We start from the raw sequence: 26,934 nt of genomic DNA on the forward strand, positions 1-26,934 counted from the left end.
AGTCTGACCCACTGAGTTCCTCCAGTACTTTGTTTTTATTTCATGATTCCATCGTCTGCAGTTCCTTATGTCTCCATTACAACCATTTTGTTTTTGCTTATTGCCTGATCATCACACTCTCAAAGTACAAAGGGTTCAAAGAAGTTTAAATTCAATGTAAAGAATATCTTTCTAATCAGAAATACATGATCTTCCATTCAGCAAATATTTACTTCGCCAGCATCTTATTCATAATGTGGACTTGTAACTGAATCTGGGAATATATGTCAAACTAATTCACAGGGTCAGGGATATTTCTGCCCCAGCTTCTTGTCAGGATTACCCATCACATTCCTTACATTAGAACCCATTCTCAAGAAGTGGAGGAAGCATATTAGAATGCAAGACACATGTGGTTACTCATATAAATCAAGTACCAAAAAGTTTGTGTGTGGCTGACCAGAACAGGGAACCAACCACAGGCCATGCTGTCAACTGGAATCGGAAGAGAAGCAGAAAATATTTGAGTTTTAATGCCAAGGATAGTTGTGAAAAGCAGTTCTTGGCTGCTTTCTTAGAATTGGTATTTCAGCTCAAAGATTAATGCATGATCACAGAGGCATTGACAAGATATATATCTTCTGAATTTAGTGACACCCAAGAAAAGTATACGCACATTTTGAATACTTTAAATAATTTATTTGTTGGGATGGCTTTCTATTTTCTGCTTTGACCTACATTTCACAGCATTACATACCGCTCTTTTTTTCACTCTCTAATGCCCGTGTCCCACTTAGGAAACCTGAATGGAAACCTCTGGAGACTTTGCGCCCCACCCAAGGTTTCCGTGTGGTTCCCGGAGGTTGCAGGTGGTTGCCGGAGGTTGCAGGTAGTGGAAGCAGGTAGGGAGACTGACAAAAACCTCCGGGAACCTTCGGGAACCGCACGGAAACCTTGGGTCGGGCGCAAAGTCTCCAGAGGTTTCCGTTCAGGTTTCCTAAGTGGGACAGGGGCATAACTGTCCTGATTAATCTTTGCGCAGGACAGCTCTGTAAGCGAGGCAGCTCTGGCCTCCTCGATATTTCCTTTCCCAACCCACCCATCCCCAATCCTCTCAGCAAATTAAAATGAGTTTTCTTTCTCTCTTTACCATACTGTATGACTTGTTGAAAGTCTATTGTTTAAGATTTCCAGCACCTGCAATTTTTTGACGTTTTTCTTTTTCTCCCACTTTACAAGTGACACGAGCCAATGATGAAGCAAGTATTGTGCCATGCATTGTCATTGTCTCCCCCCCCCCCCCCCCCCGCATTATGTGCAGTTTAGTTCTGCACCCCTAAATCGCAACCATTTTATCAACTCACTGGCCATTTTGCAAGTTTATAATCACTGTTTTTAGTCTCTCCGCTTGTTGAAGGATGAACATTTCTGCTGGTTACTACAACAGCTGCTTGGACTGTCGACACCCACTCTACTTGCAGCACTTTAATTCAAACTAATTTTAAACAGTGCTGCTGAGCGGAGCTTTTTGCCAATTGTATAAGCAGCTGTTAAATTAACCAGCTGGAAACTCCCTTCATTGTTGGATGTGCTGACGCGGGCAGAATAGCACTTTAAAAGTTGCTGCCAATTAAATTTAATTAATTTCTTCAAATTAATGAGCATAAACGTTGGGTGGAGTCAAAACCTTGTCTGATTCGAGCTGGTGTAATGTCCAGCAATGTAAGTGGTTCTGGCCCAGGCAGGAGTCCGGCTTCCCAACCTGGAACAAATTATGGAATTAATTCATCCAGAGCTGCCATGTCCTCGGAGCTGTGCCACGAGCAATTTCCATCTCAGTCACCTCTCATCTTGGCAAGCTTCCATCGGTAACTAGCATCAAAACCTCATTCCCTTTGCCTACCTTCTCCACAAGGACCTCCGTGAGATCATCTGAAAATTCGAAGTGCAGCTGAGAAGCGGGGGACAACCTTCGGTGATATAAGTGATGCCATGTGTGACGTGTGGAGCCTTGAGCAGGATGCGTGGACACATTTGCACGTGCACATCTCTGAAGATCTTTCCTGGTCCGAGAACACTAACGCAATTATCAAGAAAGCTCATCAGCGCCTCTACTTCCTGAGAGATTACGGAGAGTCGGTTTGTCAAGGAGGACTCTCTCTAAATTCTACAGGTGCACAGTAGAGAGCATGCTGACCGGTTGCATCATGGCTTGGTTCAGCAATTTGAGCGCCCTGGAGAGGAAAAGACTACAAAAAGTAGTAAACACTGCCCAGTCCACCATCGGCTCTGACCTTCCTTCCATCGACGGGATTTATCGCAGTCGCTGCCTCAAAAAGGCTGGCAGTATCATCAAAGACCCACACCATCCTGGCCACTCACTCATCTCCCTGCTACCATCAGGTAGAAGATACAGGAGCCTGAAGACTGCAACAATCAGGTTCAGGAATAGCTACTTCCCCACAGCCATCAGGCTATTAAACCTGGCTCGGACAAAACTCTGATTATTAATAACCCATTATCTGTTATTTGCACTTTATCAGTTTATTTATTCATGTGTGTATATATTTATATTATGGTATATGGACACACTGATCTGTTTTGTAGTAAATGCCTACTATGTTCTGTGTGCTGAAGCAAAGCGAGATTTTCATTGTCCTATACAGGGACACATGACAATAAACTCACTTGAACTTGAAATGTTGCTTACAGCAGTCAGACTGGACAGACAAACACACGAAAGACAAATTATACACAAATTATGCATAGGTTACTCAAGAAAAATTCTGAAGACTAGAAAACTGCAATAAAACAAGACATTTGTGCAAAAACATAATTAGAATAACATTTTAAGTTCATATTATTGCAAAAGATGGGACATAGTGTTCCATCATGGAGGTAGAAGTAAGGTTGTGCAGGTTGGTTCAATGGAGCTAATAGGACTTGATGTTTCAATCCCTGCAATAAGTCGGCACTCTTGCTATTTGCTGTGGGATCGGAGTGGTGAAAGGTAGGGTAGGTACATCATCGGGATCATCAGGTGGACACCCTCCTTCTTTGACATTTCATTGATAAGCCCGCAACATCTCCAGAGGGCTCAACGGTGATACCTGGCGTCCCAGTTACACCCCCCTCAATTCCATACCCTCCTGTCTTCATCTTGCAGCCCAATTGTTGTCTCTCCTTTTGATCCAAATCCAATTGCTGCCTTTTTCTGCAGAATTTGACAATTACTTGATTGCTTGTTGGAGGGAGCAACCATTTTCATCCCCATTTTCTTTAATAGCCTGGTCATAGATGTCACAACAAATCCCCTGCATCCCATTTCGACAGGGAAAATCTTGTTCTTCCAGCCATTCTGGGAAGCTTCAGTTGCCAGTTCAGAGTACTTGGTCTTTTTTCTCTCATAAGCTTCTTCAACACCATCTTCCCATGGAACTGTCAACTCCACAACGTATGCCAACTTGGCTGTTGTGGACCCCAGGACCATGTCTGGCCGGAGTGTTGTAGCCACAATGTCTGGGGGAAACACAAGCCTTTTTTCCACTTCCATTTTCTAATCCCGAGCAGGCTGCAGAATGCTTGCATACATTGATGTTATCTGATGCTCTGGAGGTTGGCCTGCTGGTACAAATGTTGTGAAGTGGACTTTTCCTGCCGATGTTTGTAGGGAAGCATTTGTGATCGTTTGCCTCTGTTCAAGGATTGATGTCAGCTGTCTGAGAACTTGGTTATGCCACCAAGTGTAACGCCCTTGGCCGAGGCTCATAGTGCATCCTGTTAAAATGTGCCTTAGTGATGCAGGTGCTTGGCAAAGGGAGCAAGCGGGGTCTTCTCCGAACCACTGCTTCAGGTTCTGGGGTGATGGTAGAACATTATAAGTGGCTCTGACGACAAAACTTAGCCGAGATCCTTCCATTTGCCAGATGTCACGCCAGCTGAGTTTCCTCTTTTCCAGGCTCTCCCAGTTAGTCCATTGGCCCTGCTTGGCCATTGAGACGGCCTTGGCCTGTCGCTCTGCCTCCTCCCGTCTTCTCACCTCCTCCACCACGAGCCGTCTTTTCGACACTGATGCTGCCTTGTGCCATTGTGGAGCTTTTGGGACGAGCCCAAGCCCGGCTCTCCCGTGTTGGACTTGGCCAACCACATCCCTGAAATGAAGAGCACACTAGGCACTCTGAATGGCTTCAGATCGTGTCCACTTCCTCCCCGTTGCCACACGGGGGGCTGCTGTTCGAATAACGGTATCTTCAGATTCAGTGAGGGTCATGACCAACCTTGCTTTAGTGCATTTGAACTCTTCCACAAGTCCTGCAATGGGTAATTCCAATTTGCCACTCCCGTACAGTCCGACAGCACTTAAGCATCGTGGAGGTCCAAGCCACTGTTTCACATGTGCGCTGATCATTCATTCCAGCTTTTCCACTTTGTTGATGGGGATTTTATACATAGTTAAAGGCCGCATGATTCTTGGTAGTATGCCAAATTGGAAGCACCACAGCTTGAGTTTTCCTGGTAGCAAGGTCTTGTTGATTCGAGCTATGTGCATGATGGTATCCTTTTTGAGTTGTTCAAACTGCTCAGTGTCCTTGAGCTTTGCATCATATCATCAGCCCAAACTCTTCACTATCATTTCTGAAACAGTTGGAACAGGTATTCCGTCAATATGAAATCTTTGATCCTTGACTTGACCTATGACAATGGAGATACCTCTACTTCTACTTCTACTTCTACGTCTACTTCTGCACTTGCTGGGTTTAATCTTCATCCTTGCCCATGTGATGTTTTGATGATGTTTTTCCAGCAGTCTCTTGGTGCAGGGGATAGTTGTTGTTAGTGTTGTTATATCGTCCATATAGGCTCGTATAGGTGACGATCACTGACCACACTGTAGCCGTTTTCCTCCCACAACCCATTTTGATGTTCTGATTGCTCCATTGCCATAGTGAAGGCCAATGGGGAGATGGTGCACCCACCATGATGCCTACTTTCAGTGGTTGCCACGCTGTGGTGAAGTCTGATGTTGTGAGACAAAATTCCAGATCCTGGAAGTATTTCTTTACTAGATTTGTTATTATTGCAGGCACCTGAAAGAATTCAAAAGCAGTCCACAGTAGCGAATGAGGAACTGATCCATAGGCGTTGGCCAGGTCGAGGAACAAGACATGCAGATTATTTCGTTCTTTCTTAGCAGTCTGGATTTGATGCCATATGATGCTGGTATGTTCAAGGCATCCCGAGAAGCCTGCTATGCCAGCCTTTTGGATTGACGTATCAATGAAATGGTTCAGATACTTTGTCAGTCTTTTCGCCACCACACTGAAAAGATCTTGCCTTCTATGTTAAGAAGGTTATTTGCCGAAACGTTCGATGGTGGCCACATTTTTTTCCTTTGGGATCCAGCCCCGCTCTTCGCCAGGCTTTGGGATAACTTGCTTTTCCACGCAACCCTCATGTTCCTCCAGAGAAATTTCAGAACATCCTGGGCATTCTTGTAGGCACAATACAGAACACCATTAGGGCCTGGTGCACAGGCTGTTCTTGCCTTCTTCACTATCTCTTTCACCTCACTCAGCTTGGGAGGGCTGGTGTCAATTTGATGCTGTGGGGGTGAGATTGGTGGGGACAAGTATCGGTTAATCTTTTAGCTCATCAGTGTGGATAGTTATGATGTGTCCTTCAACCTCCTTTTTTGACGCTTTCCAGGGGATCCGCTTTTCTCTTTTGAGAAAATGCCTTTCACAACTTAAAGGGATCTTTGTAGAAGTCTGTTCTTGCTTTTTCCTTCTTTTTGCATCGTTTCCTTAAATTCTCTGCGCAGCTTCGAGAGCCTCTGTTTTAGGTCCTTTTGAAGGAGATTGATGCCCTCCCTTTCTTCTGCTGTTGCTTTTTTCCACACCTTCCTCAGGCCTCTTCTTTCTTTAACAAATCGTTGGGTTTCCTGGAGACGACGGGACTTGGGGGGAGGAGGCCCATCTTTCCTGCTGAGTTGTTCCTTCTCACCAAATTTCTCCTTTCCATAGCTGTAGACTAGATCACCCATCTTCTCCAACTTCTTTTCTGCTGATCCCTTGATTCCACTTAAGATTAAGCTTACATCTGCATTGATGATTCCCCACTCCTTGCTGTTAGACTTTGGCCATTTCACCAACGGCTTACGTCCTTGCATGTTCTCCACTTTACGATGTGCCTGGTTGCGTCTTGGACTGTTGCCTGAAACTTCTGCCACATCCCGTAGGGTGCTGATGCTCTGCGGGCTGTGGATTTACTCCTGCCGCTGAGTTTCATCCGACTGATTTGACCTTCCTCTTGACAGAATCTGGTCAATGCGGGGCCCTGGGTTGGGGATTTTCAAGCATTTCTTCCGTCCCTGATGAAATTTGAGACCACAAGTTGATGTCACTTTAGTCTAGCCACACCACAACGTGTCCAGCTGCTCGTTTTTCAAGAGTTTTGCCACATAACTGATTCAATGTCATGTCCGTTCCAAGGTTTGTTATCGGGTGGTCAGTCGATGAGTCATATTGCGCCCCCGCTCTCGCAGATTCCGGGGGTATTCTTCTCTTTGAACTTTTTGTAGCCAAATGAGGGTGATAGTTGTGTAAAAATAGCTGTTCCTGAACCTGATGGTGTGGGACATCAGACTTCTGTTTCTTGTGCTTGATGGTAGCAGTGCGACGAGGCCATGGCCTGGCTGGAGGGAATCCTTCATGATAGATGCAGCCATCTTGACGCAGCGCTTCATGTGGATGCTTTCAATGGGGAGGTGGACTGTGCATGAGATGGACTGGGCTGAGTCCACCACTCCAGGCTCTTGCCTTCTGTGTGTTGGAATTGTCATACCATGGCATTATTCTACCAGTCAGGATCCTTTCTACGTACATCTGATTTTGTTGAAGTACTTGGAGACATACTGAATCCTTATAAAATTCAAAGAAAGTAGCGGTGCTGCCACAGCTTCTTCATCATTGCATAAATGTGCTGGGAACAAGCTTCTAGCCGCGGGCGCGTCGTGGACTTACCATCCGGAGCGGGATCCCTCGCTGGGGATCCCTGGAGAAGAGCTCCGACCGCTGGCCTGCGGCCTACAACATCCTGAAGCCGTGGTCTTCGGTAGGGAAGCACCGATTCGGGACTTACCTTCCAGATGAGAGGGCCTGTACATCTGGCCGCCTGCAGTGGCAACTGCGGAGGTTTATGCTCTCTCTCTCTCTCTCTCTCTCTCCCCCTCCTCTTCCCCCCTCCCCCTCCCCCTCCCTCTCCCCCCCTCGCCTCTCTCCCCCCCCCCTCCCTCTCTCCCCCCCCCTCCCCCCCTCTTCCCCTCTCTCCCCCTCCCCCTCTCTCCCCCTCCCCCTCTCTCCCCTCCCCCTCATCTTCCCCCTCCCCTCTCTCCCCTCTCTCCTCTCTCTCTCTCTCTCTCTCTCTTCCTCTCTTCCTCTCTTGTGATTCAGCCAACAACAAGGGTGTGGTCAATGAATTTATCAATGGCATTGGAGTTGTGCTTAGTTACACAGTAGTGTATAATGAGTGAAGAGCAAGGGGCTCGGTCTTGAGGTGCATCTGAGTTGATGGTTTGTGAGAAGAAGATACTGTACTAATTGAACGTAGTCTGAAGAAGAGTTCCAACCCAAAACATTACACATTCCTTTCCTCCAGAGTTATTTTGTGTCTATCTTCAGTATCAACCAGCATCTGTTGTTCTTTCCTCAACTGATTGAAATCTGCCAATGAGGTCAAGAGTTCAGTTGCAAAGGGAGGTTTAGAACCTCAGATCTGGAGTTTCCTGGTGAGTTTGGGGGGTGTTGGTCAGGTTGCATACTGAGCTGTAGTCAATGACCTGTGTTCCTGTTGTCCAGATTGTTCAGAGGAGAGTGGAGAGCCAGTAAGACAGCATCTGCAGTTGACCTATTGTAAATTGAACCAGATCCAGGTCATTTCTGAGGCTGGAGTTAATTCGAACATTAACCAACTACCCGAAGCACTTCATTATAGTGGATGCAAGTGCTACCTGGGCCGGTCACCATGCACATCTTGGGCTCTATTACGATAGAAGGCCTTTTGAAACTGGTGGAAACTTCAGATTGCAGAAGCAAGAGGTTGAAGATGTTCTTGAATATCCAATACGTTGGCCTGCACAGGTTTTTCGTACATCATCCCGACCAAAAGTTTTTCCTTCAAGGATGCTCTGACAATATTTCCAGAGACTGAGATCACAGGCTCATCAAGAGTTGTGGAAGCTCATGTAAGCATGTCATTGTTCTCTCTTTCAAAGAGGCATTGAACATAAGTGTTGTGGCATTGAACATCAGTGTTGCGTCATTGCCACTTATGCTGCCCAGTTTTGCCATGTAGGAGGTGCCATGTAAGCCCTGCCCACTTCCCTTTGCGGCCTTCAGGAGGCTGTAACTGGACTTCTCGTACGATACTGCAATGCCACAGATTCTGAGTCCCTGGTTCATGCAGGGTGTCTGGTTGGGAAAGTGTTTATTTACAGTAGGTACACACTTGTCCACACATTGCAAGTACCTCCCAAGTCAGATTTGAAATTAGAACAACAACCCTTCATTGCTGCTTGGACAATATATTGGATCATTGACCAGTGTGGAAGGTCCTTCACTACCAGTCCAACAGTGGCTCTTCAAAAAGCCCACGCACCTCACCACCTCAAAGGAAATGAACTTTGGCCAAAACATTCATGGCTTGTACTAGCATACATTTCCCAAGAAAATTAAATATAAGAAAAAGGGAATGTCTTTTGGACTTGTGAATATGTTCCCAAGCGAGTTCAAAATCCTCGACATGCCATTCCAAGTTGTAGTGGTAAAAATGTTAAATATTTCAGCAGATCCCTTTTTTTTAAATTGTTTCCAATGAAGTAAAATCGCTTAATTAATTTTTAGGATGATCTATATTTGTGCAAGCATTTTTTATGAGACACTCTCACTGCTTACGTTTCAAAGTCTTACATTTAATACATCACCTGTGATTGCCCTTCTGATATGCATTTAAAATGCTTGAACAATGTTCAAAAGTGGAGAAGTAAAATAATTCAACTTTTAACCTCTCCTTCAGTGTGTGGCTGGATAATTGCAGCATGCGTTATGTAAACCAGCATGGCATAGGATGACTGAGCAAGCAAAAGCGCAGCTGTGTGAACCAATATTGTAATCCCAATGCAACAAATAAAAGTGAACGACTGCACGGCAAGGGGCTTTGTGAGAGACTGTGATGAGAAATTCTATGAACCGTGCCCTGGATGCTTTTCAATTTTTTACAACACACTGGTAAGCAATGCAAATGCTGAACATCACTGCAGATTCAGTGAAAATCAGACACTACTACCCTCCTCTAACCAAACAGAATTGAACGGGACTTCCCCATACAGTTTAAGAAACACACGGTAGTGTTGTGGTGCGAAGGATTGCTCGCACAGTCCATTCTTCACCTCAAGCAAAAGCATATTTACTTTGATGGAACTTAACCCTGTCGGTGAGAGAAGGAATCATTCATGTTGCCAAGTGCAGACCACATACTCTCCCCAATTGTACAGAACCCGGCATTTTTACACATAGAGCTGCATCATTTAAGCGTAGACAAATAGTTATCAGCACTTGGTTAATCAGCCGCTGAGGAGCTAATGAATGATCAGCTTTTTCTGACATGATTAACTCTGCATAGTCAGCATTTGTGAAGATCACATTCGCTGGTGATCTTATGGTCGGGTTTCATCTCTTAGGTATAAGGATGCTGTTGCTGGGTTACTCTGGTGCCATTCTTTGGAGGTATTGTCTGGTGGCAGTCATTCTTACTACCCTTGAGCCAGCAGAGCGTATCTACTTTCTTCCTGCAGTGATATGTGTATCTTCAGTGGATGTACCTTCACTGCTCAAGGTCATATCATGGAATCTAGGTGTCTATTTCCTTGTCTGGTATCAGCAATCCAAGTTGTGCAAAAAAAATTAAAGTTAGAGTAATATAATAACTGAGGTAGAGTTAAGAGTAAGAGTATGTGGCAGCATTTCCAGGAAGGGAGTATATACTGCTTTTGGTTCTTTGTGCGTGCAAGTTAATGCTTCTTTTGTCCTGTCATCCTATATAGTCAAAATGTACACTTTAATAGGAATTACTGTTGGTGATACTAATATGTGGGTATTAATTTCCTCTTATTTAATGTGTCTATAAATATAATGACACATCTGTAAAAATAGTCTGTTATTTCCATTTCAATTCCTCCCTTCCTGCCCAATAACATTTTTTTCCACTACAAGTTTTTGACCAATTCTTCTTTTGGATGTTAACACAAATCTTGTTTCCATGACTATTGGTGTAGTGCATTCAAAATCATCATAACTCACTGCATTTCCTCATGCCACACAGGTTCAGCATTGACCCTAAAACTCCAAGGACAATTACTTCAGATAAACTATGATAATTATTCCAAAGTTTTCTGCTTCTCTGGGAAGATGCTGCATGTGTCTGAAAAGAGCTGCACGATTACTTTGTTGCATCAGTTCAAATGAGCTCTTCTCTCAGCAATTTCTGCAGCTGCATTCACCGCAAACATAAAGTCATCAATAATGAAATACAGTGCAAGTTAATTTAGTTGTTTCATCTGTCAAATGCTTTATTTGAATCTGGGTTAAAATATCTAGAGGTTAATGGAATATCATCAATACTTACTATTAATTGTTAAACATTATATTAAGCTAATTCATAAAAGGATTGCATTGAAGAGAATAGCTGTTCCACCAAAGAATGGTGGTAGTCTGGGATTTGCTGCCTGCAAATGCAATGGAGGCAGAAACCCTCATCATTGGGTGAGCAAAGGAAGGGAGGCAAACTTGAAGGCTGTGGTCCAAGAGCTGAAATATGTCAACGAGATTGTTCTTGGTCAGCAGCAACAGAAATGGGCCAAATGGTAATCAACCGTGCTGTAAATTCTTATAGCTTTCCCAGTCACGATTTTTTGTACAGTTTTGTACAGTGTACAGTTTTGGTCTCCAAATCTGAGGAAAGACATTCTTGCCATAGAGGGAATACAGAGAAGGTTCACCAGACTGATTCCTGGGATGTCAGGACTTTCATATGAAGAAAGACTGGATAGACTCGGCTTGTGCTCGCTAGAATTTAGAAGATTGAGGGGGGATCTTATAGAAACGTACAAAATTCTTAAGGTGTTGGACAGGCTAAATGCAGGAAGATTGTTCCCGATGTTGGGGAAGTCCAGGACAAGGGGTCACAGTTTAAGGATAAAGGGGAAATCCTTTAGGACCGAGATGAGAAAAATATTTTTCACACAGAGAGTGGTGAATCTCTGGAATTCTCTGCCACAGAAGGTAGTTGAGGCCAGTTCATTGGCTATATTTAAGAGGGAGTTAGATGTGGCCCTTGTGGCTAAAGAGATCAGGGGGTATGGAGAGAAGGCAGGTACAGGATACTGAGTTGGATGATCAGCCATGATCATATTGAATGGCGGTGCAGGCTCGAAGGGCTGAATGGCCTACTCCTGCACCTATTTTCTATGTTTCTATGTTTCTATGATTTCATTTATGTACAAATGATCAAATGATCTTCTATCTATCTATACATAACTAAAACTGATTTTGTGCTCTTCCAGTTTGCGCGGTTTATCTATTTGCGCAAAAGCTGTACGCGATAGCTCTACGATTTTTCGTCAGCTCACTCGCCGTTTGCCTGTGCTGCAAGTGCACCAAGTTTCGTTCCGATCGGTAGTATGTTGTAAAAGTTAGCAAGGTTTAAAAATCGTAAAAACCGCATGGGCGCAGATCGATCTCCTCTCCTGCCAGTCAGCGCCACGCGGATTGTTCGCTTCTCCTGTCCCTCCCCGGGATGGTCCGCCCATTCCTGCGCCATCGCATCTTTACTGGAGCTGAGGATGACTGGCGGAGGTCTCAAACCAGACACAATTTTCAGTGGGACCGGAAGCGGCCCAAAGTCGCCGATGTCGCCAAATGGAAAGAGGAGAGTCTGATCCCGGCTGAGGAGAGCGTCCAGCGGCCACTGTTAGTCCCAAATGCACTGCCAGCGTAACGCCCCGCAGCTCCAGCCCCTTCCATTCTGGTCCCCCTTGCTGGCTCTTGCTCCTCTCACCCTTGATAACCCCCCTCTCCCCCATGGCTCTTCCCCCATCTTTTCTCCTAGCTCTTCCCCCCCTTCCCCTCCCCCCCCCCCCCCCCCCCACCCACACGCCGGCACGGCCGTAGCTGCTGGTGCTTCCATGCCGATCCGAGGCCTGGCTCCCTCAGAGTTGAGGGCTGTTGCTCCTCGCAAGAAGGGAGAGGAGCGGCAACCTCGAGATCCTGTGGAGCGAGTGTGGGGGAGGAGAGGGGATAGAGGGAGAGGAGGGGAGTAGGGATGGGAGAGGAGTTATGGAAGGAGGAAGGGAGTTGCCTGGGAGAAAGAACCTGCTGATGACCTAGTCTTAGGGGAGAGTAATAGAAACATAGAAATTAGGTGCAGGAGTAGGCCATTCGGCCCTTCGAGCCTGCACCGCCATTCATTATGATCATGGCTGATCATCCAACTCAGTATCCCGTACCTGCCTTCTCTCCATACCCTCTGATCCCCTTAGCCACAAGGGCCACATCTAACTCCCTCTTAAATATAACCAATGAACTGGCCTCGACTACCCTCTGTGGCAGAGAGTTCCAGAGATTCACCACTCTCTGTGTGAAAAAAGTTCTTCTCATCTCGGTTTTAAAGGATTTCCCCCTTATCCTTAAGCTGTGACCCCTTGTCCTGGACTTCCCCAACATCGGGAGCAATCTTCCTGCATCTAGCCTGTCCAACCCCTTAAGAATTTCATAAGTTTCTATAAGACCCCCTCTCAATCTCCTAAATTCTAGAGAGTATAAACCAAGTCTATCCAGTCTTTCTTCATAAAACAGTCCTGACATCCCAGGAATCAGTCTGGTGAACCTTCTCTGCACTCCCTCTATGGCAATAATGTCCTTCCTCAGATTTGGAGACCAAAACTGTACGCAATACTCCAGGTGTGGTCTCACCAAGACCCTGTACAACTGCAGTAGAACCTCCCTGCTCCTATACTCAAATCCTTTTGCTATGAAAGCTAACATACCATTCGCTTTCTTCACTGCCTGCTGCACCTGCATGCCTACTTTCAATGACTGGTGTACCATGACACCCAGGTCTCGCTGCATCTCCCCTTTTCCTAGTCGGCCACCATTTAGATAATAGTCTGCATTCCTGTTTTTGCCACCAAAATGGATAACCTCACATTTATCCACATTATACTGCATCTGCCAAACATTTGCCCACTCACCCAGCCTATCCAAGTCACCTTGCAGTCTCTTAGCATCCTCCTCACAGCTAACACTGCCCCCCAGCTTAGTGTCATCCGCAAACTTGGAGATATTGCCTTCAATTCCCTCATCCAGATCATTAATATATATTGTAAATAGCTGGGGTCCCAGCACTGAGCCTTGCGGTACCCCACTAGTCACTGCCTGCCATTGTGAAAAGGACCCGTTTACTCCTACTCTTTGCTTCCTGTTTGCCAGCCAGTTCTCTATCCACATCAATACTGAACCCCCAATGCCGTGTGCTTTAAGTTTTATACTAATCTCTTATGTGGGACCTTGTCGAAAGCCTTCTGGAAGTCCAGATACACCACATCCACTGGTTCTCCCCTATCCACGCTACTAGTTACATCCTCGAAAAATTCTATAAGATTCGTCAGACATGATTTACCTTTCGTAAATCCATGCTGACTTTGTCCAATGATTTCACCACTTTCCAAATGTGCTGCTATCCCATCTTTAATAACTGACTCTAGCAGTTTCCCCACTACCGATGTTAGACTAACTGGTCTGTAATTCCCCGTTTTCTCTCTCCCTCCCTTCTTAAAAAGTGGGGTTACGTTTGCTACCCGCCAATCCTCAGGAACTACTCCAGAATCTAAAGAGTTTTGAAAGATTATTACTAATGCATCCACTATTTCTGGAGCTACTTCCTTAAGTACTCTGGGATGCAGCCTATCTGGCCCTGGGGATTTATCGGCCTTTAATCCATTCAATTTACCCAACACCACTTCCCGGCTAACCTGGATTTCACTCAATTCCTCCAACTCCTTTGACCCGCGGTCCCCTGCTATTTCCGGCAGTTTATTTATGTCTTCCTTAGTGAAGACGGAACCAAAGTAGTTATTCAATTGGTCCGCCATATCCTTGTTCCCCATGATCAACTCACCTGTTTCTGACTGCAAGGGACCTACATTTGTTTTAACTAATCTCTTTCTTTTCACGTATCTATAAAAACTTTTGCAGTCAGTTTTTATGTTCCCTGCCAGTTTTCTTTCATAATCTATTTTTCCTTTCCTAATTAAGCCCTTTGTCCTCCTCTGCTGGTCTCTGAATTTCTCCCAGTCCTCCGGTATGCCGCTTTTTCTGGCTAATTTGTACGCATCATCCTTCGCTTTGATACTATCCCTGATTTCCCTTGTTATCCACGGATGTACTACCTTCCCTGATTTATTCTTTTGCCAAACTGGGATGAACAATTTTTGTAGTTCATCCATGCAGTCTTTAAATGTCTTCCATTGCATATCCACCGTCAACCCTTTTAGAATTAATTGCCAGTCAATCTTGGCCAATTCACGTCTCATACCCTCAAAGTTACCTTTCTTTAAGTTCAGAACCATTGTTTCTGAATTAACAATGTCACTCTCCATCCTAATGAAGAACTCAACCATATTATGGTCACTCTTGCCATAGGGGGCACGTACAACAAGACTGCTAACTAACCCTTCCTCATTACTCAATACCCAGTCTAAAATAGCCTGCTCTCTCGTTGGTTCCTCTACATGTTGATTTAGAAAACTATCCCGCATACATTCCAAGAAATCCTCTTCCTCAGCACCCCTGCCAATTTGATTCACCCAATCTATATGTAGATTGAAGTCACCCATTATAACGGTTTTGCTTTTGTCGCACGCATTTCTAATTTCCTGTTTGATACCATCTCCAACTTCACTACTACTGTTAGGTGGCCTGTACACAACACCCACCAGCGCTTTCTGCCCCTTAGTGTTTCGCAGCTCTACCCATACCGATTCCACATCCTCCAAACTAATGTCCTTCCTTTCCATTGCGTTAATCTCCTCTCTAACCAGCAACGCTACCCCACCTCCTTTTCCTTTCTCTCTATCCCTCCTGAATATTGAATATTGGATGTTCAGCTCCCAGCCTTGGTCACCCTGGAGCCATGTCTCCGTGATCCCAACTATATCATAGTCGTTAATAGCTATCTGCACATTCAACTCATCCACCTTATTACGAATGCTCCTTGCATTGAGACACAAAGCCTTCAGGCTTGTTTTTACAACACTCTTACCCCTTATACTATTATGCTGAAAAGTGGCCCTTTTTGATTTTTCCCCAGGATTTGCCGGCCTGCCACTTTTACTTTTCACCTTGCTACCTATTGCTTCTACCCTCATTTTACACCCCTCTGTCTCTACGCTCACACATTTAAGAAACCCTTTCCCTTTAACTCCATCCTCCACTATCCCATTCGACACCCCACCCCCCTTATTCAGTTTAAAACCACCCGTGTTGCAGTGGCAAACCTGCCTGCCAGAATGCTGGTCCCACACCTGTTAAGATGCAATCCGTCCCTTTTGTACAGTTCCCCCTTACCCCAAAACAGATCCCAGTGATCTAAGAATCTAAATCCCTGCCCCATGCACCAGTTCCTCAGCCACACGTTCAGGTCCCGTATCTCCCTGTTTCTGCTCTCGCCAGCACGAGGAACTTACCAATATGTATGCCTGGGTATACAGGCCACATTAATAAAACTCCTGTTGACACCAACTAAAAGAGGTTTAATTCAATGAGATGATAGGGAGATTATAGAATCAATTTAATCTGGAACTCTCAAAGGTTGTAGATATGGCAATGTCAATTCAGAAACAGAACCCAAATATCAGACAACACCATTAGTGATTATATGGATTTTTGAAGAACCTGTCTCAGTATACCAATATTGGTACCTTCCTGAATCAAATGCTGCAGGTTTACGTTTGTGTCTGATTAAATAACTGGGCAAATTCAATCGAAATGTTTTAACATTTTGCAGGTAAAATGGCCATTTCATTGGAGAAGACTTCCAAAAATGCCGAAGATGTTTGTCCAGTGCTTAATGTCAGTATTAACATGATCTATGTGCATATGATGTAGTAAATGTGGGAATGTTGATGCTGACACCAAGGCATGTGATTGGCTGGTGTGAAAGGTGACACTGGTGAGAATTGGTGTCACCATGTACTGAAGGTCATCCATCACTTGTGTCAGTTTAGAGCAGTGAAAAACTTTAATAAAACAGTAAAAGGGCAAATAGCCTTACTGTGTAAGGTTGGACCCAGAATAATGTTAGGCAAATATGGTTACAATATAATGACACCATCGATGATAAAGAGTCACAAGGGAGAACATGTGGTAAAGAAGACGTATATGGTATGTCTCTCCCCATCATTTGGGACAACGAGTATAGGAGTCAAGAATTCACATTGCAACTTTATAAATCTTTAGTGAGGCTGCATTTGAAGTATTGTGTCCAGTTCTGGTAGCCCCATTTCAGGAAGGATGTGGAAGCTTTGGAGAGGGTGCAGAAGAGATTCACCAGCATGTTGCCTGGATTATAGAATATTAGCTACCGGGAGAAGTTGGACAGACTTGGATTGTTGTCTTTGGAGCTTCGGAAGCTAAGGGGACACCTGCTCAAATATATAAAACTATGGGGGGCATAGATAGGAGAGACGGTCAGAACCTTATCCCCACAGTGCAAATATCAAATATTATAGGGCATAGCTTTAAGGTGAGAAGGGGTGATTTAAAGGATTTGTGCAGGTTAAATATTTTTACACAGAGAGCAATTGATGCTTGGAAAGTTCTGCCAAGGTTGGTGGTGGAAGTAGATACAATAGTTGCCTTTAAGAGGCTCATAGATAGGCATGTGAATATGCAGGCAGACCATATCGTAAATCTTTTTTGCACTCTTTCCAATTTAATAACATCATTCTGATAGTGTCAAGAGCAGCAATAGTACTCCAAAAATGGCCTTACCGATGTCCTCAACAGCTACAACATAACATCGCAACTTGTGCACTCAATACCCTAACCAATGAAGGCAAATGTGCCAAAATACCTTTACCACCACCCTGTCTATCTTTGTCACCAGTTTCATGGAACTATGTACCTGCACCCCAAGGTCACCCTGCTTAGCAGCACACCTGTATCCCCTACCATTTATTGTGTAGGTCTTGCCCTGGTTTGTCCTACCAAAATGCAACACCTCACATTCATCTGAATGAAACGCTATTTCCTATTCCTCGGCCCATTAGCTCAGTTCATCAAGATCCTGTTGTAGTCATAGATAGCCTTCTTCATTATCCACTGTACCACAAATTTTAGTGTAATCTACTAACTTACACTCACCTACATTCACGTCTAGATTGTTAAGATAAACTCAGCACTGATTTCTTGTTAAAGGTCTCGCGCCTGAAAAACAACCCTCCACCACCACTCTCTAGCTCCTACTTTCAAGCCAATTTTTTATCCAATTGGATAGTTCACTCTGGATTCTATATTATCTAATTACCACGATCAGCCTACCATATGGTACCTTGACAAAGGCCTTGCTAAAGTCCACATAGATAAAATCTATTGCATTTCCTCATCCATCTTCTTGAACAGTTCTTCAAAAAACTTGAATTTGTGAGACACAATATCCCACGCATAACGACATGCTGACTGACTATCCCTACTTAGTCCTTGCTTCTCCAAATAGATGTAGACCCTGTCACTCAAAATCTCCTCCAATAACCTACCCACCGCGGGTCTGTAGTTCCCAGGTTATTCCGTGCAGTCTTTCTTAAATAGAGGCACAACATTAGCTACCCTCCTGCCTCCTGGCTCTTGGCTCAAGGCTGTTGATGATACAAATATCTCGGCCAGGTTCCCCGCAATTTCCTCCCTAGTTTCCCACAATGTCCAAGGATACATTTACAAGTAAAGCTTATACAAAGTAATGCCACCAGCAGCAATAGTGGGATGCAATGATTTTGAAACTGCAGTGAAAGTTACTGATCAGAATGAATATGAATACAACTGCTGACTCATCAATTGTGGGCAGAGAAATGTGCAGAAATAATATGAGTCAAATGCCATTCACAATTTAAGGACACACTGAAATCCTTCATCCTCATGTGATTTATAGTTTCTGATAATGGTGAAAATTGAAGCTGCTAATTACAGACACTCTGACTATCTTTGATCAGACTTTATCTGCTTATCTGTTTTATCGGCTTACTGACTCTATCTTGCACTGAATGTTATTCACGATACTTCCTTTATCATGTATCTGTACAGTGTGGATGACTTGATTGTAATCATGTATTGTCTTTCCGTTGATTGGTTGGCATGCAACAAAAGCTTTTCATTGTACCTCGGTACACATGACAATAAACTAATGACTAATGCACAGACCAACTCTGCCCAGAAAAGATCAGTTCAAAGAATTCAAAGTGGACTGGAGTCTAAACATACAGTAAACATTTCACAACCATGCTAGAGGCTTAGCTACTTATTGTAGTGGAGGCCACTAGGGGCGCCGCATTGAAGGCAGCCTCTGTCTACAGTCTCACCATTTTTTTCTATCTTTTTTTTTAGTTTGTCTAAACAGTTTGTTTTGGGGATTCTTTAGTTTTTCTATGTGGGGGAGGTGGGTAGGGCAAGGGGGAGGATGCGACTATTTCTCCGAGTCGCGTCTTCACCCCTCCTCGCGGCCTACCATCTGGATCGGAGCGGCCTTTCCTACCGGAGACCAGGGACCGGACCAGAGCTTCGGCAGCGGCGGTGCGGAGCGGGCGATACCTACCTGGATCGCCGTTTGGAGCTCCGGAGCGTTGGACCGCTGCTCCAACATCGCGGGGCTGCGGTTCGCGGAGCTTCCAGCGCGGGCGGCGCTGACCAACATTCCAGAGTCCTGGGACCCTTTGCCGAGGGTCGCCAGCGTTGAATCTCCCCCCGGGGGACCTTATGAGCCGCGGACTCTGGCGGGAAGCGGCCAATTTGGAGGTCCAAGCCGCTGAGGTTGGCCTCCCGTTCCGACGTCGGAGTTCCAACATCCCGGCGAGCGGGCCTGAGCGGCGGGCTGCCTGTAGCGGCGACTGCGGAGGACTCGGGAGGCCCCGACCACGGGTGAACATCAGGAACATTAGAGGAAGATGACTGACTTTGGTGCCTTCCCTCACAGTGGGAAACTTTTGATTCTGCTGGGTGGGGATGTTTTATGTTGAACTCTATCGTGTGTTGTGTTCTTTATTTTATTGTATGTCTGTATGGTGATCACACATTTCACCGTGCCAACTGGCACATGTGACAAATAAATGTATCTTGTATCTTGAGGTTTTTGGTCCAGACAAAATGGGTTTAGTGACGAGAAATTCAAGATTGCTCCAGTTTTAATAGTGAAAGTTGAAAGCCAATCAATGCAACAGTCGGCCATGCATGCCCATCAAATGAACCAATAACTGATCAATTATTTATTCAAAATAACTATTCTCTTCCTGAAGCAAGTATGACCACAAAATATAGAAACAAGGAACTGCAGATGCTGGAATACAAAAATGACACAAAGTGCTGGAGCAACATGGATAGGTGGCATTTTGGGTCATGACCCTTCTTCAAACTGATTGTAGGGAGGGGGGGTGGGGGTGAAGAAAGCTAGATGAGAGGAGGGGCAGGACAAATAAGTGTAGGTAATATGCAGGTAATGGGTGAACACAGGTGAGCAGAGGAGGGGGTTTGATAGGCAGAAGGTTGGACAATATTTGGAATTTAATTCCCAGCATTTGTTCACAATACAGGAGAGATTTCTTTCAATCCATGTTCACTATTCATCCAAACAGGGATAAAAAACATCATCACTGCTGTGAATGAAATTAGAAAAGAATCCCTGAAACCACTGTTGGACAATCAATCAGCACTTTTTGTAACTTACTGAGTCTATGATATACAGGTATTTGATATGTCAGGCAGATCTTAATTTATGAGAACATGATCTTGTAAAGTTATATTTATTTCCTTTGTGGATTAACAATTTTTCTGACACGATTCATGTCTTTTTTGAGAGTATATCATATTTTATCAATGTCTGTCATTTCCTTTCACTGACTACTCTTTTGGTGGTCTAGGCAGAGAGAAACATGCCACAAAATATTGCTTTCTAATCTAGACGGAATCAGAACATTGTTGTCCATTCATAAAAATTAATTTCCAGTAAACCCCAAGATGATGGAAGAGCTGAACAGATGTTTGAACCAAATACAGATGCCCACTTCATTTTGTGTAAGTGGCGGGCTGGAAAGACAATTTGAAGCTTTTCATTCACATTATTTTGTGGGGACACTCCAATAACTAGCCTGCAATTTGAACAGTAGTTAAGATTTACTGAATGCCATGAGTAAGACTGGTTACCATGCTGGAATTGTAGCCATCAGGGACGGGGGATGGCTGAGTAGATTGTTTTTTGCTACTTATTTGTTCGTAAGAAAGAAAATAATAAATTGCAGAAACTGGAAATTTAAAATACAGACAGAAATTGTGGGAAATACTCGTTAGATTAGGCAGCATTTCTAGAAAGCAAAGCAAATTCAACGTTTCAGGTAAAAGACCTTTCATTGGATCCATTACTTTACTTTCAGCTTTACTCTTATTGGAGTTGTGAGGTGCCAGAGAGTTTGCACTCGGTCCAGAGGCAACTGCCTGCATAAGATTACAGGAGACCAAATAATATGCTGTTTAAGGGAGTTGTACCAAAAAGGCTACGAGAGAGTGAACAGCCACATTAAAGACATTGTTCCCTCTTTTTAATTGAATTCCACTTCCAGTCCAATTGTCAATTCCCCAACACCCTTTATGTGCGTACAGCAAATGTTCTTGGTTTCTGCTTTCATAATTTGTGATTTCAATCCCTTGAGAAGATGTAAACGTGTAAAATGTTGAAGACCATTACAATAGCATTGTTGAAGAAAGTGCAGGTGTCTGGAGAAAACAGCAAATGGTGAGAAGGATAAATCAGACCTCAGAAGAAATAACAAACAAAGTTGTGAAATGTGTGGGGAGGAACAACAGATGCTGGTTTAAACCAAAGAGACATAAAAAGCTAGAGTAACTCAGCGGGACAGGCAGCATCTCTAGAGAGAAGGAATGGGTGACGTTTCGGGTCAAGACTCTTCTTCAGACGGGTTAGGGATTATGGAAATGAGAGATATAGGCAATGTTAGAACTTTATCTCTCTACATCATTGCCTATATCTCTTGTTTCCCTCATCCCTAACCCGTCTGAAGAAGTGTCTCGACCCGCAAACTTTTTTTTCAATCTCTTACCTTGCCGGAGATGCAATTGTTTTCCGGGTCATATCTCCGGTCACTCTGCGGCCTAACATCGTGGAACTGGAGGCCTCGCTCGGGACTGACTTTGAGCCCCACCGCAAGGCGAGGACTTAACATCGGATTCCTTGCCTGGAATTGCCTGCGGACTGCATCAAGGGCTCGCAGTCTCGGGAGAGACCGGGTTGGGAGTTCCGGAAGCCGCATGACGTTGAAGCAGCCCCGACCCGGGGTTAGATCGCCCAGCGCGGTGGAGCTGAAATGCCCCCCCCCCCCTGCCGCCGGCTACGGGAGTAAGGTCGTCCCGTCAACGGGAGGCTCGAGGCCCCCAACCACTGGAGGACAAAGAAGGGACAGATTTTACTTTTTTTTTCGCCTTCCATCACAGTGAGGAATGTGGAGGAGTCACTGCGGTGGATGCTTATGTTAAAATGTATTTTGTGTGTTCTGTTGCCTTTTATTTGTATGACTGACTTGGCAAATGAAATTCCTCATATGTTGCAAAACATACTTGGCTAATAAAGTATTATGGTATTGTATTATATTGTATATCTTGTATTTTTTAACTTTATAAAATTGTTCGGATTAAATTCAGCTTTTAGTATTTTCACATCAGTCATGTATTTGATAACCAAATTTTAGTCCATGAACTTTCACCTTCCAGTCAAATTAGTTTTATTGACTCTTGGCCAATTCAACAGGTATCATCCTATCATCCAGACAAAGGTAGGCAAACTTCATCTATTCCCTCAACTCGCGGGCCACCAGTTTTTTTGCACTCATACTATGTTTATTAATTTATTTTTTAATGGAATTTAATTGTTCCATAGTTGGTGCATATGACAATTAAATACTCTTGACTCCTGATCTATGTATGTACAGATAAAAGTTATTTTATAGATAGACACAAAATGCTGGAGTCATTCAATGGACCGGGCAGCATCTCTGGAGAAAAAATATTTTCTGTTTTATGTAATATTCTTTTTTTTCATTGTCATTCAATTTACATCAAGATACAGGTACTGTCATATTGATAATATATATTCTCTTGTTTCCTAAGTATCACTTTAAATTTTTCATGATAATCTGTTTCTCATTTTCATTGGTTTGCTAATAATTCTAAGCTACAGAAATAACTAAATGATATACACCATCCAATTCATAAGCAACAGTATTTTGTAATTCTGTGAGTTGGGAGAGGTGCTATTTTTGGAAAAATTGTTCCATTCATAAATGATATATTGACATATTGTAGGTGAGAATAATGGACGTACCATCATCAGTATCTGAATAATAGTTTCATTTGTCAGACCTGATCTAATCACCAATGATATGAGAAATATTTTTGCCACGGTGTTCATCTATGAAACTCATAGCCTGCCTTGCATCTGCAGAATTTTCAGATACATTTATTTTCTTTCTGCAATATTTTGTTGACTCTTGGTATGTTCACCTCTTCTGCTTGCATAACATTCTCTCAGTTGGGTGAGTAAAAGGACTGTATAATGGACTGCAGGCTTTGTTGCATCTTCGATTCTTTGTTTGCAAGGTCACTGTGGGTTCCAAATCATGTGTCAAGATTCATCGGTTTCCAGAACCATCAGAATCATTATAAGCTTTTAAACAATCACAACTCATTAACCTCAAGTAAATATCGATTAGTAATATTTATTGGCAGCAGTGAAGAAGCTCAAGGTCCAGAGTTAAAGTGGAAAACTATCACAGTTTAAACATTAACAACCTCCAAACTGACTCAGCAGTTATAAAAACAGGAAACTGGTTTCAATAAAGCCCAGACTCAACTGCCCAGCCCAACCATTAAATTAACCCCTGAGCAAAGTGGAAGTTGCCAGTGTAATCACAGAATAACAAAATCAATGAAGAAATAAACCCACCAAACATGCCTTTGCAGGCTATGGGTTGCGTTGTAGTACTGGTCAGTGCTACAAAACAAACTAGACACAGATTGTCACCACTGTGCTCAATTGCCCTGTCCAGGGCACTCAGGCTCACAATGCATTGAGTGTAGAGGAAGAATTGGATTGTGCACCTGTTAGGTCAACAGAGGATAAAACGAGGAATTCCTGCAAACTTTGGTCCTATCCAACAAGACGGTGGGTAATGATGAAGGTAAGATGACCAGATGACAATGTTGAGCAGAAAGCAGTCCAAGACGAAAATAAGGAGTGCAGACAACCGGGATTCATTAACACAATTGATGGATTGCATCCTATACATGCATCTGCCCACTCACCCAACCTGTCCAAGTCACCCTGCGTTCTCATAGCATCCTCCTCACAGTTCACACTGCCACCCAGCTTTGTGTTATCTGCAAATTTGCTAATGTTACTTGTAATCCCTTCAACTAAATATCATGGACAATCTAGACCATTGAATATCAATAGCTTAAAGATTCAATGCAGTATTGTTTAAATGCAATATTATTCCTTTGGATAAATGTGCTGTGTTTCAATGTATTGTGAAGACATTGCAATTTGTGATGAGGACAATAATCTTCCTCAGGCAATGTTGGACACAAAAAGCTGGTGTATCTCAGCGGGTCAGACAAAATCTCTGGAGAAATGAAATAAGTGACGTTTCCGGTCGAGACCCTTCTTCAGACATATGTGTAAAATTATTAAGTCAATGTTATAACTGATTCATTGAAATTTAGTTTGTACACCTGAAGGAGGGCAAATGGGTCTTTGATTTAAATTGTAACCCAAAAGAGAGTATCTACAATATTGCAACATCCCTTCACAGCTGCACTGATATATCAATATAGATTATTGTGTGAAAGTCTCTGGCTTATGGAATCATATATTATGAGTGAAACTAAATATAAAATTTAGGAGCTTCAATAATATTGGTGTAACCATTTCTGTACTATTGTACGCAGTTTTAGTCTAAATATTTAAAGAAGGGAGTTCATGCATAGGAAATCATCAAAGAATGGTTACTGGGCTAATACCTGCACAGATTGTCTTATGATGGACAGAGTAGGATTGCATCTGTTGGAATTTCGAAGAGGGAGGAAGAGAGAGATGACTTGAATGAAACATATTGGACCCTGAGGGGTCTTGGTAAGATGGACATAAGGGGATGTGTCCATTTGTGGGAACAAAGAATGTTCTCACTGCGGGACACATCTTCAAAGTAATAGGTCACCCCCTACTTTCAGATGTCATGGGATGGTCAAAGTAATGGCTGTGGATGCATTTAAGGAAAAGGCAGATGCTCGATAAGCAAAAATGCAAAGTTAAGGTTAAAATTAGATGATCTATGATCTGACTGAATGGCAGAGGAGGTCGAGAGGTCAAGTTGCCCACTCCTGCTCCTAATTCAGATGTCCGTATGATTTTTGTTCTTATGTTAGTCTCCAGTTTGACATCTTGATTACAGAGACAGCGCAGGTGAGTCAATTGTATTTACTTATCTTTTTCTGCATGGCTTGCTGAACAACAGCTACAGTCAGGCACACAGGCAGACTTATCTCTCAGATAATGATAGCACCATCAGACTAAACTGGGCTAATTAATCGTCCCAGCAATGACTTATGCCTGCAAAAGTCCATTTGCCCATTGATTTGTTAAAAGAGAGGTTTATGACGTTGATCTTGACAGATAGCATTAAGAAACCAGAAAATATTTGGTACGCTGAGAATTGGAGAAAATCTCCTGGATTTCCTTGTCCAAGACATTTTCATTACTCTTGATTCAGTGCTCTTGATGATACCTAGATTCAGTGCTCTTGATGATATCTAGATTGCCTTCACAAAATGCAAGACAAACCTGTTTCTAGAAGGGATTTAGTTTGGCAGCTATAAGATTCCATTGTCAATTTTAATGATTCCCATTGGAAACGTTTCACAACCATATCCTCTTTTTTTGTTTCTGGAGTAACAGTGACAGTGCGGTTATTTATCACTGGGATAGAAATAAAATCTTCATTTGAATTAAGGACAATTAGAACGGCAGTCCACGGTTATCGAGGACATTAGGCAACCAGCCTTCACCACAGCCCTTAGTCTAATGTGATTAGAGGCCATCTCCTCATCTTCCCGTATGTTCATAAGATAAACATAACAGAACCTGTGAAGTTAACACATAGTAGACCAGTTTGTAAAACAGTAAGCTTGTGAGATCTGTGATTCTGTAATGCTTGCACACAATAAGTCAAAGCCACTTTATTGATATCAATGAGTATGTCTACTTAAGATGGAATTTTTCTTGGTGCTTGAGAAATTCTGCAAATGGGAAAGGACCACAGGGGGGTAGCAGTTGCCAATGTGAACTGTATGCACTTGCCAATGTGAACTGTATGCACTTGCAAATTCAGTGAGGTGATAATGGATCACAAAGCAAATAATTATCTTTTTAAAATGGAAAATATGGGTAGTTGCATTAATTGCACTGATGACAAAACATATTTTTGTTTCTTCTGTGTATGCAAGTACTCAGTGAAATGACAATAAAGTGAATACTTATATACTTATAGTTCTGTGTAACATGTGATTCCATAACCCAATTTGGATAGAATGCAATTGATGAATTAGGTACTATTTGCATTACTCGGGGCTAATTAATTAGAATGAGATTACAATCAGGAACAGGAAAACCACTTAAACATTCCTTTAGAAATTGGCAGACAGAAGAAAGCTGTCTTGGAAAGAAATGTTTCCATGTAACCTTCTCACAGTAATCAGATATCATTGTCTCTTAAGAACACAGCTGCTACTTTCACCATCAGGGGCCATTTGAAATTGACAAATGATTAATGCCCCTGTCCCACTTAGGAAACCTCAACAGAAACCTCTGGAGACCTTGCGCCGCACCCAAGGTTTCCATGAGTCGCCAGGGGTTTTGGTCACTTGCCTGGAAAGCCTAGACCGAAGGGTGAGCTGCATCAACTGACCAAAGATCCACCATGATCTTTGCTACCGACCGCACACACACGGACATTTTCAACCTCTCACTTCTGAGGTCTGAGGTCCCCACCTGCTTTAAAAGGGCATTTATTATACCAGTGCCCAACAAGAGTAAGGTGACGTGCCTCAATGACTATCGACCAGTGGCACTAACGCCGGTGGTGATGAAGTGCTTTGAGAGGTTGATCATGGAGCAAATCAACTCCTACCTCGACAAAAACCTGGACCCACTGCAGTTCGCATACCGCCACAACAGATCAATGGTGGATGCGATCTCGTTGGCCCTCCACTCCGCTCTGGACCACTTGGACAACAAAAACTCATATGTCAGGCTGTTATTCATCGATTACAGCTCGGCATTTAACACAATCATCCCCTCCAAGCTGGTTACCAAACTCGCAGAACTGAGTCTCTGCGCATCCCTCTGCAATTGGATCCTCGACTTCCTCATTCACAGACCACAGTCTGTTCGTATTGGTGGAAATGTGTCAGCCTCGATAACAATCAGCACGGGAGCACCTCAAGGCTGCTTGCTCAGCCCCCTGCTGTACTCACTCTATACTCATGACAGTGCGAACTCCATCATCAAGTTCGCTGA

The 26,934-nt window shown here is 43.5% G+C and overlaps 1 long non-coding RNA gene across 1 annotated transcript; it reads left to right on the top strand.

The window, feature by feature from the left end:
- Positions 1–820: 820 nt before the first annotated feature.
- LOC116973410 lies at positions 821–26,358 on the top strand. Its single transcript, XR_004412053.1, has 3 exons — positions 821–848; positions 14,286–14,288; positions 26,249–26,358. It is a non-coding gene; the product is annotated as an uncharacterized LOC116973410 (long non-coding RNA).
- The last annotated feature ends 576 nt before the right edge of the window (positions 26,359–26,934 follow it).

Source organism: Amblyraja radiata, chromosome 5 (genome assembly GCF_010909765.2).
Source record: "Amblyraja radiata isolate CabotCenter1 chromosome 5, sAmbRad1.1.pri, whole genome shotgun sequence".
Taxonomy (NCBI): Eukaryota; Metazoa; Chordata; class Chondrichthyes; order Rajiformes; family Rajidae; genus Amblyraja; species Amblyraja radiata.